Raw genomic sequence first — 19,504 nt, forward strand, 5'->3', positions numbered from 1 at the left:
TAAAAGCAAGTACTAAGATTCTTTAGAGAAATCAAATAAACCAAGTACATACTGTACTACTGTATGTGAAATGGCAAACAGCACAATTTTAACCACATACCCAGAAATAATCACCATTATCTAAACTTTTTATTTACTTTTAACACTCCCTTTTCAGAAACTGAACAATCCTTGTTAAATTTAACACTTTTTCCAAAAAGTCTTTGGGCTAATGCTTTTATTTCCCTAATTCTGTTACTGACAGGCAGAGATGAAATTTTATGACAAAATAATTAATATGTAAATTATGCCACTTGTGAAGAGTTTAGAAAATACCAACTTATTTCACAAGAAATGTAAAATAAATTAAGAAATTATTTTGTTTTTTATTGCTGGCCATGAAATGTTCTGATCTATAAAAGTTGCTAAAGGTTTCTTATGAACTTACTGTTTTTATAGCACAGCCAAGCACACCTCAGCTGTAACCAGTCAGGTCAGTATTCTGTGCATGTCTCTGCCTGCTGCAGTATTTAGAGCCCAGAAAAGTCAGACTCAAAGAGGTGAGGAGGCTTGGTGCAGCTGGAAAATGACAGCCCAACAACCAGGAGGTCTGTACTTCCTTTCATCCCCTGTCCCCAGTGCTGTGTAGCTTTGGGACAGCTGAATTCTTTGAACAGACTGCATCTTTTTTGTGAAAACAGATTCAATCTGATTCTCATTACACATCTTACTGCAGTGCATCTTTTTTAGTAGCTACTTGTCCAATGAGCTAATACCACAGAATTTTAATTATCAAACCACTTGCTTTTTTTGGGTACCAGGAATTGAACTTGGGACCTTGTGCTTGTGAGGCGGGCAGCGGCACCACTGAGCCAAATCCCTGGCCTTAACCCACTTGCTTTTTAGGAGCCTGGTTAGCTAAATACAAAAATATTAATTATCCTGAATTTATTTATGACTTTCCTCTGACTCTATACCAGAAAGAAAGTGTTTGGATGTAGAAAATCAACAACAACAAAAAATAAATTAGAACTCAAAATGTCTGATTTTTCATTTTTTTGAGTGACTTTAAGAGTTCAGGAATTTCAATACTGCCACCATCCTAGGTCAGTGACAGAGGTTACCTTGAGCAATTTTTAAAACACAAGTCTTGAAGAAATCTGACTTTATTTTTATTTTTTATTAAGTTATGATATATGTATGTTCCAATTTTTGCAATATGAAACTAATGTATTGTAAACACACAACTGAAAAACAAATACTGTACATGAACATAAGAAACCTAGCTTAAAACTGAAGCTTACAAGGGCTGGGTTTGGCTAGAATTCTCTAGCAGTAGCTTTCCAAATGCAGGGAAACGAGTATCTTCCCTCAGCTCAGGGAGCATTTTCTATTGCTAGTACTGTTTAAATTATTGTGACTTTTAAACTACCATATTTATCTTTCATTTAGGAAATGAATTAATAATTTTTGGAAGATTTTTACTTAAAATATCCTGGACATTGATATTTCACTATCAGCAAAGACTCTAGTGGTGACTCTTCGGGGAGAGATGGGAATGGTGGCCAAGGTCCTTGCCCCTGGGGATTATAACCCAAAGTAAATAAACTAGTTATTATTAGCCTTTCACCTCTGTTTTGGCTAAAAGTGAACACTCGGTGAATGGAAAGACAAACAAGAACAGAACTCGGGATAACTAGATTACAGACCAAATTCGACATTCCATCCGTGACTCTCAGCTTCATCTCAGGAAGATGTGAGGTAAAATATTTTATATTTCAGCATTAAAAATACTTCAAAAATAATCCACTGTTATTTTACCAAAATAAATGTTCCATTTTTAAAGTTGCTCATTCATCTTTTAGAAAATATTTTTGATCACTGTGTTTCTTATATTTTATTTCCAAATACGTGAGTTATGGTGACATTAATCCTCTGATTGTAAGTCAGAGGGAAAAAAGCAATTTTTTACAAACATACATATGTTATCCTTTTCTTAGAGACAAGGTTTTCCTTCTTTGGTTTGTGTTTTTATCTATTTATAAATATATTATAATATTGTTTGGAAAACATCTTTGAAATATATATATAAATGAAGAATATAATCCAATTCCTAAGACTTATGTTGAATTTCAGATATTGCTATGAATCATTTATAGAAAACTATTACTAATCACTGAAGGATAAAATTTAGGGGCTGTCTACCTAAATACCTTTTTATGAATATCAGTAGCCATAAAGAACAATTAAAAAAGGAAAAATTCAAGCTGGAGGCCAAATCTGATAACTGAGGAGGTTGGAATATGTTTAAGTATCAAAGAAGAAGAGGAGGAGGAAGAAGAAAAAGAAGAAGAAGAAAGGAGGAGAAGGAGAAGAAGGAGGAGAAAAGAACAGGCTTAAGTAGGCCAGTTATCTGCTAAAGTTTTACTTAAACCCTTCCTTGGGGTTATAAATGCTTGTTTTTATGATAGTAGTCACCATCCACCCTTTGACAGAGGGGCCCGAAAACATATGCTGCAGGGAAGATAGTCTGTTTAACAGGCAGTGCTGGGAAAGCTGACTATCCACATGCAGAAGACTGAAGCTAGATCCTTATCTCTCACCATGTACTAAACCTGCAGAATGAGAAAAACACATACTAACTCTTCCTTGGACTGAGGACTGACATCTAGAATATATAAAAAGCAAAAAATATTACTTTCTTCCCAAAATAAAAAACCTCATCAAAACATGGACAACTGAAATAATGACTTCTCAGAAAAAGTAAAAATGGCCAATAAATACATGAAAAATGTTCAACATCTCTGAACATTAGAGAAATGTAAATTAAAACAACACTGAAATTCCATCTTACTCCAGAAAAAATAAATATTATCAAGAAATAAAATAATAGCAAATGCTGGCAAAGTTGCAAGGGAAAAGGAACCCTTCTAAATTGTTGCTGGGAATATAAACTAGTATGACTACTATGGAAATCAGTATGGACGTATTTCAAAAACTAAAAATACAAATTCCATTTGATCCAGCTATTCCCCTCCCAGGTATCTTCCTGAAAAATTTAAAGACATCATATTGCAGGGATACATGCATACCCATGTTTATAGCAGTGTAATTCACAATAACTAAATCTTGGCAGCCTATATGTCCATCAACAGATGAATGGGCTTAAAAAGGTGGTATTTATTCAGAACGAAGTCCTAGTCTGCCTTAAAGAATGATAAATTTGAGTCATTTGTAGAAGAGGACCCACTTTAAGACTATAATTTTAAGTGAAATAAATTAGACACACAAGCTTAAATATCATAGGGTTTCTCTCATGTGGAAAATAAAATAAAAATAAATAAAAGAACAAAATAAAAGATAGATAATAGGAAACAGGGATAGAGAACTTTAGTAAAAGGAAAGGGAACTAAGAGGTGGAGGGAGGGAAAAGGGAAGAGAAAGGAGATGAAAAAGAATTACAATGTGTTGTGTGCATGTACCAATCCTCACAAGGAATTTAATCATTGCGTACTGCAAAGGTGTACTAATACAAGTGTTAAAAAACTTTTCTGGAAAAAATAAATATTTTATGATATAGTTGTAGTATTCAAAAAGGTTCGGATTTTGCTTTAGATCACATGATGTCAGAATGAAAATGGCCTGCAAAAGTTGAGCTTGTACATGATCAAAACTTCTGAATGATTAAACTGTTGATTATCTACTCTTATTCTATAATTAGTGATTGTAGGATTTGCCTGTATAGCTCTCCTACCCTGAGCTGCATTTTTCAGACAGCTGACTTCTTGTCATAGTAATCTTTAGGATTTCAATGTTTATTTTAAAATAATGTGTTTATTGAAAAGGTTAAATATGTCATGATTTAAATGTACACTGCTTGCAAATGAAAGAATACAAATTAAAGGCAAGTCTTCATTAGGTCATTGTCTTACAGCAGCCACTGAAAACAGATTACTTTGTGTAAACATCCAAAAAGTTTTGAGGCTCACAAGGAGATATAAATATATCTTTTTGTAAACTCGAGCTGAAGTATACTATAAACACTGCCATATGTTTTTATGTTTACTTAAGGTTTTCCTTGATGACTTTTAAGATTAACCCAAATAAATGCATCTATTTAACTTACTCCTGATGTAATTTAAATCTAATCATATTATTTGTGTTTGAAGTTTTGACAGGGCTAACATGAAATATCTGATCCTGTTGCCTTTGGATATGCAGCACTTCAAAATATTTTTCTTCATAACAGTTTTTCTATTTAGGATTTCTCTCACAGGGATCAAATTTGAATTACTTCTGTTTTCTATAATGAGTTAAATGACCTAAAAATTCAAATGCATTTACTAATATTTCTATCAAGTTTTTTCTTTTTGGTAATTTTCTACTTATCATTTTTAATTGTGTTTGTGTTTTTTCCCTTTTTTGCTAACTCTGCTGATAGATGGTAGTATGTTTGCTCCAAGAAAAAGCTACTCATTTTATGTTTATCAGCATAAGCACACAAACATAGAATCACTCCTCCTATTCTACTTCTTTTTGCTGCTTTCTCACTTGTTTCTAATGGTTTGAATCGAATGCCTGCTAGATTTTTCTTCATTCTTGATTCTAAACAATATAAATTAAAATTTAGTATTTTCCTCTAAAAATATTTGCTTAATCTATATCCCATACAAACTACATTTTAATTTTTTTAATTAAATTTGTTGATACATTTTAGATATACATAATGATCATAATGATATGATTCATCACAGGCAAGTTGTACCTGTACATACATCTGGATTCTTCTTTATTCCCATTCCCCTCCCCTCCCTTGAGCTCTCTTTCCCTCCTTATTTACATAAGCTTTGTTTCTATTTTTCCTTTCTTTTCGCATATTTTTCCCTTCCTTACTATCCCCCCTTCCCTTCCCTAGTTCCGTTTCCCATTTGAACATTTTCTTCCTATTTCACAATATCTATTATACATTTTTGTCCTTGTGTACACTTTTGGTTTCTCACACCAGAGAAGTCATGTGGCATTTCAACATGTGTGTCTGATTTATTTCACGTAAGAGTATCCCTTCAAGATGCATCCATTTATGGAGAAATGTCTCAAGTTTTTCCTTCTTTATGGCTAAGTAGTACTCCATTGTATACAAAAATCTTTCTTATTCATTCATTGGTTGATGGGCATTTGGGCTGTTTCCAAGATTTAGCTTTTACAAACTGTGCTTTATCAATGTGCTGTCTTGGTATGTATTTATCACTGTGGTATGATGCTTTTAATTCTTTTGGGAAGATACCAAGAAGGGGAATAGCTGGATCAAACAGAACCTTTAGTTTTAGTTCTTTAGTTCACTGATTTCCACAGTGGGTGCACCAGTCTACGCTCCCACCAACAGTGGAGAAGGGCTCCTTTTTCCCCCACAGTCTTGCCTGCATTTGTTATTGGCTGATTTCTTGATAATAGCCATTCTTTCTGGAGTGAGATGGAATTTCAGTATTGTTTTAATTTGCATCTCTCAAGTGACCAGTGATGTTGAACATTTTTTGATACATTTATTTGCCATTTGTACTTCTTCATCTGAGAAATGTCTATTCATTTCAAAGGTCTGTTTTTGTATTGCATCTTCAAATTTGAGCAGTATGACTTTTTTGAGTTTTTTGTATGTTCTATTTATATATTAGTCCTTTGTCTGAAGAATAGCAGGTAAAAATTTTTCCCCATTCTGTGCGTTGTATCTTCACTTCGTTGGTGATTTATTTTGCTGTGCAAAGTCTTTTTAATAAAATGAGATCCCAGTTGTTGATTCTTTGTAATATTTCTAGTGTGATCTGGGTTTTGTTCATAAAGTCTTTGTCTACACCTATGTCTTCAAGAGTTTTACCTATTCTCGATTTAGTGTTTCTGTTTTAATATTTAGATCTTTGTTCCATTTTGATTTTAGTTTAGTGCATGTTAAAAGACATGGGTCTAGTTTTAATCTTTGGCATATTGAAAGCCAGTTTTTCCAGCACCATTTATTAAAGTGGCTATCTTTCTTCCAGTGAAGATCTTTGGCCCATTTCTCAAAAATAAGGTGGCTGAGTGTGCTGGAGTTGTTTCTGCATTTTCTAGTCTGTTGCATTGGTCCTCGGGTCTGTTTTCTTGCCAGAACCATGCTGTTTTTATCACAGTAGCTTTGTAGTATAATATCAAGTTGGGGATTGTGATGCCTCCTGGCTTGCCTTTGTTGCCCAGAGTTGTTTTTGCTATTCTAGGTCTCTTCTGGTTCTAAATGAATTTTAGGATTGTTTTCTCTAATTCTTTAAGGTATGCAGTCGGTATTTTGATTGGGCTTGAATTAAACCTGTACAACAATTTTGGGAATATGGCCCTTTTCACTATATTAATTCTTCCTACCCAAGAACAAGGGATATCTTTCCATTTTCTGATATCCTCTTTGATCTCCTTTCTCAGAGTACTGTCATTTTCAATGTAGAGGACTTTTACTTCCTTTGTTAGATTGATTCCTAAGTATTTCATTTTTTGATGCTATTGTGAAAGGTGTGATTTCCCTAATTTCTCTCTCAGTAAGTCTGTTGTTTATGTACAGGAAGGCTGCTGATTTTTGTATGTTGACCTTGTATCTAGCTATTCTACTGAGTTTGGTTATTAAGTCTAGAAGACTTTTGGTGGAGTTCTTGGGGTCTTCTATATAGAGTATCATGTCATCTGCAAATAATGGCAATTTAAATTCTTTGTTTCCTATCTTTATTTCTTTTATTTCTTTCTCTTGTCTAATTGCTGTGGCTAATGTTTCCAGAAGTATGTTGAACAGGAGTGGTGATAGTGGACATTCTTGTCTTGTTCCTGATTTTAAGTGAAAACTTTCAGTTTTTGACTAAAGATGTCAGCTGTTGATTTGTCATAGATGGTTTTTATCACACTGAGATAAAAATCATCTATTCCGATTTTCTATAGCATTATAAATAGGTGTTGAACTTTTTCAAATGCTTTTTCTGTGTTTATTGAGATGATCAAGTGGTTTTTGTCCTTGGCTCCGTTGATATGGTATATCATATTTATTGATTTGTGCATGTTGAACCATCCCTGCATCCCTGGCATGAATCCTAGTTGGTCATGGTGTATAATCTGCCTGATGACTTGGCTGCATTCTGTTTGCCAGGATCTTATTGAGGATTTTTACATCTATGTTCACTAGGGAGATTGGCCTGGAGTTCTCTTTTTTGGTTGGATAGTTCTTTGGTTTTGGTGTCAGGATGATGCTTGCTTCTAGGAATGACCTAGTGAGTATTACTTCCCTTTCAATTTCATTAAGCATTTGAGGAGTAGGCATTAGATCTTCTCTAAATTTCTTATAGAATTCAGCAGTGAATCCTTCAGGACCTGGACTTTTCTTTGTTGGTAAGTTTTTAATTACATCTTCAATTTCATTGCCTGATTTTGGATTATTTTGAATTTTTATATCTTCTTTATTCAGCTTTGGTACATCATATGTACCTAGGAATCTGTCCATTTCTTCTGTGTTTTCCATCTTATTTGTGTACAGGTTCTCAAAGTAGATATTGATGATCTTTTGGTTTTCCACAGAATCTATTATGATTTCACTCTTTTAATTCTTAATTGCATAAATTTGAGTCTTATCTTTTTTTGATAAGGTTAGCTAGAGGTTTGTCAATTTATTTAATATTTCAAAGAACAAACTCTTCAATTCATTTATTCTTTGTATGATTTTCTTAGTCTCAATTGTATTAATTTCTGCTCTGATCTTTATAATTTCCTTCTTTCCATGAGCTTTGGGGTTTACTTACTCTTCTTTTTCTAGAAGTTTCAGGTTCAAAATTAAATTGTTTATTTGAGCTCACTGTTTTTCTCATGTGAGCATTCACTGCTATACATTTCTTTTGTAGGACTGATTTCACTGGATCCCATAAGTTCCAGTATATTCTATGAGCATGATCATTTAATTGTAAAACCTGTCTAATTTCTTCTTTACTTTTGTCTGTGACCCATTGGTTTTTCAGGAGTGTGTTACTGAATTTCCATGTGTTTATGTAGTGTTTGTGGTTCCTTTTTCCACTGATTTCCAAATTCAGTGCACTATTCTGTGATAATATGCATGGGATAATTTCAAATTTGTTTTTGAGTTAAATATGTTTCTTGAATGCAGCATATTATTAGATCTTATTTCGTGATCCGTTCTGATAGTCTGCTTTTTTGACTGGTACATTTAGACCATTTACCTTGATGGTTATAACTGATATGTATTGACTTCTCCTTGTCATATTATTTTCCTGTTGTTGGTTCCCCCTTTCCTCTCTGTTTAATTGCATGCCTGCCCGCTGGATTCCTGAAGTTAGGGTTAGAGTTAGGGCTAGTTTTTTTAATTTAAAAGAAACATATCCTAGAACATTATTTTATATATAACATTATATAAAATATATTTTTGTATAGTGTATTTATGTAGATTCACACTCTGTGTATGTTTGTATCCTAGAACACACATACATGCTACAAATTGAACAGTTCTCTGCCCCTAAATGTTGTATGTTGAAATTCTAACTCCCATTGTGATAGCAATAGTAGGTGAGACATCTGGGAGATGATTAGGTCTTCAGGGGAAACATTCATAAATGAGATAAGTGTCATTATAGACAATCTCAGGATCTCTCTCTCTCTCTCTCTCTCTCTCTCTCTCTCTCTCTCTCTCTCTCTCTCTCTCTCTCCTTGCCAGGTGAGGGCACAGCAAGATGACTGTTTATCAATCAAAAAATGTGCCCTCACCAGATATCATATCTGCCAGTGCCTGGAACTTGGACTTCTCAGCCTCCTTAACTATAAGATATAAATGTCTAGTGCTTGCTTCAGCAGCACATATACTAAGATATAAATGTGTGTGGCTTAAGCCACCAACGTGATTGTTCTTTTGTTATAGTAGCCTGCAAAAAACAAGATACCACGTATTTCCTAAAATATATATTTCCTATACAGATTTAGCCATTTTATATTATATTTTACCTTTAACTTAATTTAATTTGCCTAATATTTATTCAGGAGGTAAATTTTTATTTTATTTTTTTAATATATACACTTATTGGTACATTTTAGGTATAAAATACATTTACATTTATCATTGGGTGTTTGTACCAGAACATGATGTATCTTAGTTTTTATTTTTTCTCTCATTACCTGTGCACCCTTCACCCCCTCCACCCTTCCCTATTTACACACAGTTTGATTCCAATTTTTTTCTCATAATTTTTTCTTTCCCCTCTTCCCTTTCCCGTTTCCCTTCCACCATCCCCAAACCCTTGGACATTTTCTCATTTCAAATTATCAGTTATTCATTTTAATCATTTTTATCCTTATTTACACTTTCAATTTCTCACACTAGAGAAATTATTTGGTATTTATAAGTGTGTCCTATTTATTTCACTTAAGAGTATGGCCTCAATATGCATCCATTTGGCTATAAATGTCTCTAGTTTCTCATTCTTTATGGCTGAGTAGTACTCTATTTTATGAAAAAAACACATCTTCTTTATCCAGTTTCCAGTTGATGGGCACTTGGGCTGTTTCCAAGCTTTACCTATTACAAACTGTGCTGCTATAAACATAGGTGCACACATATCGCTGTGGTATGATTCTTTTAATTCTTTGGGGAAGATACCCAGTAGGAGAATAACTGGGTCAAATGGGACCTCTAGTCCTAGTTCTTTGAGGTATCTCTATACTGATTTCCACAGTGGTTGGTTGCACCAGTCTGCACTCCCACCAACAATGGAGAAGGGTTCCTTTCTCTCCACACCCCTGCCAGCATTTAGTATTGGTTGATTTCTTGATAGCAGCCATTCTTTGTGGGGTGAGGTGGAATCTTAGTGTTGCTTTCATCTGCATCTCTCGAATGACCAGTGATGTTGAACATTTTTTCATATATTTATTTGCTGTTTTTACTTCTTTGAGAAATGTCTGTTCATTTCAGATGCCCATTTTTGAATTGGGTCTTTGAATTTGGGAGGTCTGATTTTTTTCAGTTCTTTATATATTCTCAATAGTAGACCTTTGTCTGAGGTACAGCTGCTAAATATTTCTTCCCACATTGTAGGTTGTCTCTTAGCTCTGTTGGTAGTTTCTCTTGTAGTGCAGAAGCTTTTTAATATGATGAGATCCCAGTTGTTGATTCTTTGTGCTAGCTCCCATGCTACTGAAGATTTGTTCATAAAGTCTTTTCCTATGCCAATGTCATCAAGAGTTCTACCTAACTTATCTTCCAGCGAGTTTACTGTTTCTGTCTTGATATTTAGATCTTTAATCCACTTTGATCTTAGTTTAGTGTGCAGTGATACATATGGATCTAGTTTTAATCTCTGACAGGTTGACATCCAGTTTTTCCAACACTTTTTATTGAATGAGCTATCTTTCCTCCAATAAGGGTGGTTGGCTCCTTTGTCAAAGATGAGGTGGCTGAGTATGTCTGGAGTTCTTTCTGCATCTTCTAATCTATTCCATTGATCTTCAGGTCTGTTTCTTTGCCATTACCATGCTGTTTTTATCACAGTAGCTTTGTAGTGTAGTTTCAAGTTGGAGATTGTGATGCCCCCAGCCATGTCTCTGTTGCCTAGAATTGCTTTTGCTGTTCCAGGTTTCTTCTGTTTCCAAATGAATTTTTGGATTGTTTTCTCTAGTTCTGTGAAGTATATTGTTGGAATTTCAATTGGCATTGCATTGAATCTATATAGCAGTTTTGGAAGTATGGCCATTTTTTCCTACCCAGCAACAAGGGATATCTTTCCATTTTCTTTTATCCTCTTCAATGTCCTTCTTCAGAGTGCTGTAGTTTTCAGTGTACAGGTGTTTTGCTTCCTTTGTTAGGTTGATTCCTAGATATTTCATCTTTTTAAATGCCATTGTTAAAGGAATTATTTCCCAAATTTCTCTCCCTATGGCTCTGCTATTTGCGTATAAGAAGGCTATTGTTTTTTGAGTGTTGACCTTATATCCAGCTACTCTACTGAATCTGTAAATTAGGTCTAGAAGACTTTTGACTGAGTTTTTTGGGTCTTCTATATAAAGTATCATATCATCAGCAAATAATGACAGTTTCGCTTCCTCCTTTCCTATCTTTATTCCTTTTATTTCTTTCTCTTGTCTAATTGCTATGGCTAATGTTTCCAGAACAATATTGAACGGGAGTGGTGATAGTGGGCATCCTTGTCTTGTTCCTGATTTTAGTGTGAAAGTTTTCAGTTTTTGACCATTTAGTAGGATGTTGGCTGTTGGTTTTTCATAGATAGCCTTAATCAGGTTGAGATAAAGACCTCTTATTCCAATTTTCTGTAGTGTTTTTATCATGAATGGGTGTTGGATTTTGTCAAATGCTTTTTCTGCATCTATTGAGATGATCATGTGTTTTTTGTCCTTGACTCCGTTAATATAGTGTATTACATTTATTGATTTGTGGATGTTGAACCATCCTTGCATCCCTGGGATAAATCCGACTTGGTCAGGGTATATGATCTTCTTGATGACCCTCTGTATTCTGTTTGCCAGTATCTTGTTGAGGATTTTTTCATCTATGTTCATTAGGGAGATTGGCCTGTAGTTCTCTTTTTGGGTTGGGTCTTTCCCTGGTTTTGGAATCAAAGCAACACTTGCTTCCAGGAATGAATTTGGAAGCCTTGCTTCCCTTTCAATTTCCTTGATGAGTTTAAAGAGTAATGGTGATAATTCTTCTTTAAATGTCTTGTAGGATTCAGCAGTGAACCCATCAGGACCTGGGCTTTTCTTTGTTGGTAAGTTTTTTATTACATTTTCAATTTCACTCTCTGTTATTGGGGTGTTTAGAATTTCTATATCTTCTTCATTAAATTTTGGCAATTCGTATGTATCTAGGAATCTGTCCATTTCTTCTGTGTTTTCCCTTTTATTAGAGTACAGGTTCTCAAAGTAGGTATTGATGATCCTCTGGATTTCTGCTGGTTCTGTTGTGGCTTCACCTTTTTCATTCTTAATTGCATGGATTTGAGCCTTTTCTTTCCTTTTTTTGATAAGGCTGGCTAAAGGTTTATTGATTTTATTTATTCTTTCAAAAAACCAACTCTTTGATTCGTTGATTTTTTGTATTGTTCTCTTAGTCTCCATTGCATTGATTTCTGCTTGTATCTTTATAATTTCCTTTTTTGTACGAGCTTTGGGTTTGTTATGCTCTTCTTTTTCTAGGAGCTTGAGGTTCTGCATTAAGTTATTTAACTGAGTTCTCTCTGTTGTCCTAATATGAGCACTCACTGCTATGAATTTCCCTCATAGAACTTCTTTCATTGTGTCCCACAGATTCCTGTATGTTGCACTGGCATTATCATTTACTTGTGGAAACTGTCTAATTTCTTCTTTAATTTCCTCTGTCACCCATTGGTTGTTCAGGAGGGTGTTGTTCAATTTCCATGTTTTCGTGGGTGTTTTGCAGTTTCTTATGTTATTGATCTCCAATTGTATTGCACTATGGTCTGATAATATACAGGGGATAACTTTGATTCTTTTACATTTACTTAGTTATGTTCTATGAGCTAGCATGTGATCTATTTTGGAGAATGACCCATGTGCAGCTGAAAAGAATGTGTATTCTGATTATGTGGGGTGGAACACTCTGTAAACATCTATTAATTCCATTTGTTCAATAGCTTCGTTTAGTTCTAGAATTTCTTTTTTTTTCCTAGTTGATCTGTCTATTTGTGATAGAGGGATGTTGAGGTCCCCCACTACAATTGTATTAGTGCTTATTTGGTTTTTCATGTCCATTAATATTTGCTTTGTATATTTGGTGGCATTCGTATTTGGTGCATATATATTTAAGATTGTCATCTCTTCCTCTTGGATTGTTCCTTTCACAAGGACCTAGTAACCACCTTTGTCTCTCTTAATTAGTTTTGGTTTGAAATCTACTTTGTCTGCCAATAGGATTGCTATGCCTGCTTTTTTCTGGTTTCCTGTCACATGGAAAACTGTTTTCCATCCTTTTACTTTCAGTCTATGGATTTCCCTTTGAGTTAGGTGTGTTTCTTGTATACAGCATATTGCTGGATTTTGCTTCTTAATCCATTCTGCCAGTCTATTTCTTTTGATTGGTGAATTGAAGCCATTAACATTGATAGTTATAATTGACAGATATTGACTCATCCTGGTCATGATGTTTTGCTATTGTTGGCTCTTTTATTTCTTATTTTCACCCCTTTTGCTTTAGTGTCTTACCTTGCATAGTGCCTTATCTCTGCTGGGCCTCATGGAGTTGTGACCTTCATTGTCTTTTTCTAGGATATTGCTTAAAATTGTTTGGAGTGCTGGTTTTGTGTTCACGAAATTTCTCAGGTGTTCTTTGTCATGGAAGTGTCTAATTTCCCCATCAATTTTGAAAGATAATTTTGCCAGATACAACAGTCTGGTTGGAAGTTATTTTCTTTTAGGGCTTGAAACACTTCAATGCAGGCTCTCCTTGATTTGAGGGTTTGTGTTGAGAAATCCGCCATGATTGTGATGGGCTTTCCTTTGTAGGTGATTTGCTTCTTTTCTCTAAATGCCTGTAAGATTTTGTTCTTCTGCTGGGTTTCTGGGATCTTGACTATTATATGTCTAGGTGTAGAATTTTTTTGGTCATGGCTGGTTGGAGTTCTATATGCCTCACTTATCTGTATGTCCAATTCTCTACCTCTGTCTGGGAAGTTTTCTACTATTACTTCTGTGAACAGTTTTTTTTTTTATGTCAGTTGTACTTTCTCTTGTTTTTTCGTGGACTCCTATGAGTCTTATGTTATTCTTCTTTGAATCATCTAGCAGCTGTTGGATTGATTTCTCATGGTCCCTTACTATCTTTAAGAAATCTCTGTTTTCATGGTCCTTAACTGCAATCCTGTCTTCTATATCTGATATTCTGTCTTCAGATTCTCTTAGTCTGCTCTGCATGCTTTCAATGGAGCTTTTAATCTCTTGAATATCTGTTTGAATCTGTTTCATGGATTCCATTTCTTTCTTATGCTGGGCATTCATGGCTTCCAGCATGTTCCTGATCTCATCTATTTTCTTATCTGTTTCTGCTCTAGAGCTTCTAATCATGTCTTTCACTCTGCTTACCATGTCTGTATTTATCTGGGAGATTATTTCTGTTTGGAAATTTTCTAGAGCCTCATGCATCTGCTTTGTTACTTCTTGTGCTATCAATTCAGGGTGTCCAAGTGGTTGCTTATCAGACTGTTCCACCTCATTTCCCCCAGAATTTCCTTTTTGTGGCATGAAAGCCTGCATTTATGCCTTTCTTAAGTGTCTTCTCATTTTTGTTTTTGGTACTGTCCTTGATTTAATTCCTGGGTTGATATTTTAAGATTGCTTAATGTACGTATCTTTGTTGCTTGTGTTTAAAACCCTTGTGGAATGATTGCTTTTCAGAGGTGTCTTCCAGATATAGCTTGTGTTTGGGTTTTGAGACTCTGATGACTCTGAAGCTATTATATTTTTCTTATACCAGGAAGGAAAAGTAATTAGATCAATCACAACATGCTAGCCCAAATGACATAGTCAGCAATACCATAGCATCAAGCACAGCTTAGAAAAATGACAATTTGTGGTAGTTATTAATCTATCACAAGGACCAACCTAACATCAGTTTATAATGTATAAACTCTTCAATATAACATCTTTTCCCTTTGGGGTGGGGAGTTAGAAGGAGCTGGGGAAGGAAGGACAGGTAGAAAAAACAGGTAAGATTACCGGTGAGGCCAGAAGACACAGAAAGATCACACAAACTCTAAGAAGTTGTTAAAGGCAAGAGAAAATGGAAGAATGAAAGAACAAAGATGTGAATAGAATCACCTAACAGCAACAGGGAGGCTAGATACCAAATTTACTTTCCTTTAAACCTAATGATAATCAAGAGAAGGAAAAAGAGAAGAAGAGAACATTAAGGGAGAAATCTGAATTCAGTGCAGAAAAGAACAAATGGGGAGATGAGAGGCAATGTGGGACAGTGAGAGAATGAGTGAGAGAAAGAAAAGATAAAAGGAAGAAAAGTAAAATTTTGAAGAGTAGGAAAAAAGTAAAAATTAAGAATTAAAAATAAGAAAAAAATTTTTTTCTTTTTTGCAAATAGCAATAGAAATTATGGGCCCCCTTCAGGGTATGTCTCTGCTGTCACAATAGGCAATGTAGGAATCCCTGTGTATATACAAATCAATGAGTCTCAGCTAGCCAGCAGCAGACCAAGTACAGTGGTCTGATGTGCCCTCATTGTAGAGGTTCTCTTTACTTTTCTGCTGAGCTTCAGTTTTCTTCAAGGAGCCTGAGAAGCCCAGTAATGAAGAGAGAGAGAGATCTGAAAGTCTGACATTTTTAGCAACTCCTAACTAATATGAGAGAAAGGCTCACTGTCTACAAGAAACAGCCATATTTTAGAGACTTGGGAAAATTCCAAGTAAAGTGATTAAGAAGACATATAAGAAACATAAAAATCTAAAACAATTAGGGGTCATAACAATAATATCAGCAAAGTCAATGTTCAAGACAAAAACCAAAAATGAAACAGAAAAAAATTAATTATAAATTTTATGGAACATAAAACACAATATATGAATTCCTAAATCAAAAACACTAAAAGAATAAAGAGAAGCATCATATTAGTTAAAAATTTCAAACTTTTCTCAAGGTCTGACAAACAAGCAAGCCCTTACCCCCACAGAATGTAAGAACATCAAGGGACTTAATTGACAGTGCTTTTCCTTGTCACTGTGACATTAAATGCAACTATGTGATATATAGTGAATGCTAAAAACTTATTTTTTCAAGTGTTTGTTTATTTGGCCCTTCTCAAAAATGAATTATGTAAAATAAATTGCTTTATAAAAATATATTTAAAATTTACATTAGCAAACAAATAAATCTCAATAAACATTTAGAAAGTAAAATCTAAATTAAAGGCAATAAAAATAAAAATTTAGCGGTGACCAGCCAGGTAAGACAAGACAGGCAGCTTGAAGCTCCTGCTGCCATCCCGGACCACACCCAAGGCACGGTGAGGTCCGCTTAGCCGCGCGGGCACCTCTAATGCTCAGTCCCCCTCACCCCCCCGTGTGCCGCCTACCTTCTGGCTTTTCTGCTACCTGGTCCCACACTACAGAGGCACAGGAGATTATAAAGACCCTTATCCTGAGCGCCACAAGATAGAGCAGAAGTTAGTAACAGAAAGAGGGCTTCTCAGGCTCCTTGAAGAAAACTGAAGCTCAGCGGAAAAGTAAAGAGAACCTCTACAATAAAGGCACATCAGACCACTGTACTTGGTCTGCTGCTTATTTTTTATTTTGAGACAGGGTCTTCTTAACTTGCTCCTGCTGCTGACCCTTCTGCCTCAGGCTCCTAGGTAGCTGGGATTGCAAATGTGAACCACCATGTTCAGCTCAAATTGGCTTTCATAGTGTTAAATCTATATCAATTATGAGCTGTGGATATTGAGAAAATTATGATAAAAAAGATTAAATGAAAGTTTATTAGATGTCAGGTACTGATCTAAGTAATTTTAATCTATTGTCTTATTTTGTCTTTATCAAAGAAGTACTCAGAATTATTTACATGGTATAAGATTTCAGACAGCTTTTGATTGAGTTATACCCTTTTATGAAATCTATGAGCAATTTTCTGCTTTAAAATTATTTACTTATTTTGCACATATGAAATTCATTTGCATTTTCTCTGGTTCTTCCTTACTGAAATAATTGTTTTAGTAATTAAATGATATTTAGTTTCTACCTAAAAAGAATTCACGTATTTATGGTATATAAAAAACATTTACAAAGTGCACACAGATCCCAGCGAGAAGCCCAAATGGACCAGAGCAGCTCTGGTGTGCAGTTCCCAGCCAGGGCCCCTCCCAGTCACCAGCAGCTTGGGCCTACAGGCCCCAGCCAAAGGCTTGCCTGTAAAAGAGCTTTTCAGGTGCACAAGAAACAGCCAGAGGCCCCCCAGATTCCATCAGTAAGTGCACACAGACCTGCTCAGACACCACTAACTCGGTTGCCCAGCCCTCAGTTGAAGGCCCTCCCAGTAAACAGCTATGCAGAGGGGCAGACCCCAGCCAGAGGCATGCCCAAACACCATCTGAGTGTGCACAGTCCTCAGCCAGAACCGCCCTGGGACAACAGGGCAACACAGGAATCCAGAAAGCCACCGTTCTGAACCCAGGAACCAGTGCATTGAAGAAAAACAGACAAGGCTTCTCTGAGGCGTTCTGAGAACTGAAGCCCATTGGGTGAGCAAAAAGTCACCTCAACAAAAGTGCACCAGGCTGCATCTGTTGAAGTGAGAAAAAACCTAAACAAATATCAAAATCAGACTTCCAGATCACCTAAGGCAACCCCAAGGGGCAATGAGATGGAACAATCTGATACTCAACCACTTGGACTCCCTGAACTGGCAATGAAAGAGGATCTGGAAAAAATGAAATCAGAAATAATTTCTCAGATAGCAACAGAGATTGTGTCCATAGTGAAAGACATGATTAATAACTCTAGAGCAGACACAGATTTAAAAAACAAAATAGAGAAGCTGAGGAATATGATGAAACCCCAGCATAGGAAACAAATGGAATCCATAAAACAGATGCAAACAGATATCCAGGAGATTAAAAAACTCCATTAAAAGTTTACACAGCAGAATGCACCAATGTTAGGACAGAATATCAGATATAGAATACAGGATTGCAATTAGTGATCAGGAAAAGAAAAATTTCTTAAAAATAGTAAGGGACCACAAGAAATCAATCCAGCAGCTGCTAGACAATGCAAAGAAGAATAACAAGACTGATCAGAGTCAATGCAGAAACAGGAGATAGTGCAAATGACATTAAAAAAAAACAACTGTTCACAAAAGCAATAGCAGCAAACTCCCCAAGCAGGGGGAAAGAACTTGACATACAGATAAATGAGGCATATAGGACTCCAACTAGTTCTGATTAAAAAAAAAAAATCTACACCTAGGCATATAATACTTAAGATTTCAGAAACCCAACAGAAGAACAAAATCCCAGAAGCACTTAGAGAAACAACTCACACACAAAGAAAAGCCCATCAGACTTACAGCAACTTCTCAAAACAAACCCTCAAGATAAGAGCCTGGAGTGAAGTATTTCAAGCCCTAAAAGAAAACAACCTCCAACCCAGATTAATCTATCCTGCAAAACTATCTTTCAAAATTGAAAAAGAGCACCTGAGGAACTTCATGAATAACAAACCAGCCCTCCAAAAAATTTTAAACAACATTCTAGGAAAAGACAATGAGGATCACAACCCCAGGAAGCCCAGCAGAATGGACCCATCAGGCAAGACAAGAAATTAAATGCAAAGGAGGAGAATCCACAAAAAGAAAAAGTCATGACAAGGATAAGTCAATACATATCAGTTATAACAATCAACGTCAATGGTCTCAATTCACCAATCAAAGGATAAACTTGCAGAATGGGTCAGGAAGCAATATCCAATAATATGCTGCATACAAGAAACGCAATTCAAAAAGAAACTCATAGACTCAAAGTTAAAGGGTGGGAAACAATACTCTATGCAGCAGGAACCCCCCCCACACACACAAAAAAAGCAGGAGTAGCTGTCCTCTTTGGAGATCAAATGGATTTCAAATCAACACTAATTAAGAGAAACAAAGACGGACACTACATCCTTGTGAAGGGAACAATTCGAGAAGAGATGACAATCATAAATTTATATGCACCGAATACTAGTGCACGAAACTGTATAAAACAAATACAAACTGACATGAAAAAATCAATTAAGCACTAATACAATAGTAGTAGGAGACTTCAATACCCCACTGTCAGGAACAGATAGATCAACTAGACAAAAATAAACAATGAAATACTAGAACTCAATCAAACTCTTGAACAAATGAATTTAACAGATGTTTGCAGAGTGTTTCACCTTACAAAAACTGGAAAACACATTCTTTTCAGTTGCACACAGGTCGTTATCCAAAATAGACCACATACTCACTCATAGAACATGTTTAAGTAAGTGCAAAGGAATTGAAATTATCCCCTGTATATTACCAGACCATAGTATGATGAAATTAGACATCAACAGCAAAAGAAACCACAAGAATTTCATAAACACAAGGAAATTGAACAACATATTCTGAATAACCAATGGGTCACATAGGAAATTTAAGAAGAAATCAGACAGTTTCTATAATTAAATGACAATGCCAATAAACATATCAGAATCTATGGTACACAATGAAAGCAGTCTTACAGGGAAATTCATAGCAGTGAATACTCATATTAGAAAAAGAGAGCAAGCTCAAATAAAGAGTCTAATGCCGAACCTCAAGCTTACAGGAAAAGAAGAGCGAGACAAACCCAGAGCTCATACAAGGGACGAAATTATAAAGATCAGAGCCAAAATCAATCCAATGGAGGCTAAGAAAATGATACAAAAAATCAATGAAGCAAAGAGTTGGTTCTTTGAAAGAATAAACAAAATTGACAAACCCTCAGCCAACT

Source organism: Heterocephalus glaber, unplaced genomic scaffold, assembly GCF_053883595.1.
Source record: "Heterocephalus glaber isolate CG9 unplaced genomic scaffold, H.glaber_assembly_v1.0 deba00001058, whole genome shotgun sequence".
Classification (NCBI taxonomy): Eukaryota; Metazoa; Chordata; class Mammalia; order Rodentia; family Bathyergidae; genus Heterocephalus; species Heterocephalus glaber.